Consider the following 1,535-nt stretch of genomic DNA (forward strand, 5'->3'; position numbering starts at 1 on the left):
TTTTTTTTTTTTTTTTTAGAAACCGATATTCCGATATTATCGGAGACAAAATATCGATATTCCGATATTATCGGTTACTGAATATCGATATCAAAATATCGGATATCGGAGACAAAATATCGATATTTCGATAATATCGATATCGATATCCCATCCCTATCATATATCAGTACCCCTACCAATACATATATAATATTATTTTTTGAAGGTATTTTCGACAATGAACATTTGTTTGTCTTTCGAGGTGCTCGTTTAGACAAATACGTACAAACTTTTTAAATAAAAATTTCTAAATTAAAAAAAAAATCTTACGTAAATTTCTTCCCTTCATAACAGTTTATTTTTAATTTAATTCTTTCACTATAGTGCACACTTCTTTTAAAATAAAGATATAATCTTTTATAATCTATAGCGTTAAGATTTTTTACAATTTCGAGTAAATTTAGTTGTGGTTTTCCTAAAAATGACATTCTGAATAGCTTCAATATTGGACAAATTGCTTTAAAAACAAAAAAACTTCTTCCCGTATATTCAGTTAAGGAGCTGTTTCACTGTTGTGCTACGGTTGAAAATTTAAATTTCGGTCATACTGGAAGATTGTTGATTGACCGTGTGTATAGATGAATGGAATATGGTCCGGGTGCGGTCAAAAAATAAAACTCAAATTGTAAATGGGTATACTATTTTTATTGAGCCAACGTTTCGCCCCACGTTGCAGGGCTTCGTCAGGGCTGTTTTGACGGAAGTAAAAGTCAGTGTGAGTGATTAAAATAAAAATAAAAATAAAAACTTTAAAAAAATAGATATAAAAAATAAAAATTCACTCTCTCACTCTGACTTTGACTCCCGTCAAAACAGCCCTGCAACGTGGGGCGAAACGTTGGTCCAATAAAAATAGTATACCCATTTACTATTTGAGTTTTATTTTTTGACCGCACCCGGACCATATTCCATTCACTTAAATTTAGGTCACTTCTTTCTTTAAATATTAGTCGAGATTGCTCCCTTTCTCCTGAAAAAAACCCCAGCTGTAATCTAAGTCAGGATATCAGTCAGTGATATTCTGTTGATTTCACAAATGTAATGTACTTTTTTTTTCTCTTGTTTAATCATTTCCTGTACATTACTTTTTTGTGTTTTAACTATTCTAGTAGTCCCCTTTTTGAAACTAAATTTCAAACTTTCTTTATTTTTCATATGAATGATGGGAATATGAAAAAAAAAATGTTGGATTCCTTTCAATGATTAATAATAGTTTAAACATACAAAGTATCAGAGTTTGTATAATATTTATTCAGCCATCGAACTGAAGAGGTTTGACAGAAAGTCATTGTTTTCGATTATTGGTCCTTCATATTTTCCACTCAATTTTATGATTTTAATCCAATGTATCAATCTGTATGAAAGAGACCGAGGTACAATTAAAATTAGCGCAGGTGATTTCAGCTAGTAAGTACACTAAAAACAACTGCTGTGCTTTATAAAACCGAAAACTGTCCCCTAAAGTATTATGAAGATTAATCATTATATATATA

Source organism: Halyomorpha halys, unplaced genomic scaffold (assembly GCF_000696795.3).
Source record: "Halyomorpha halys isolate HHAL.00 unplaced genomic scaffold, Hhal_1.1 Scaffold1927.1, whole genome shotgun sequence".
In the NCBI taxonomy this organism is placed as follows: domain Eukaryota; kingdom Metazoa; phylum Arthropoda; class Insecta; order Hemiptera; family Pentatomidae; genus Halyomorpha; species Halyomorpha halys.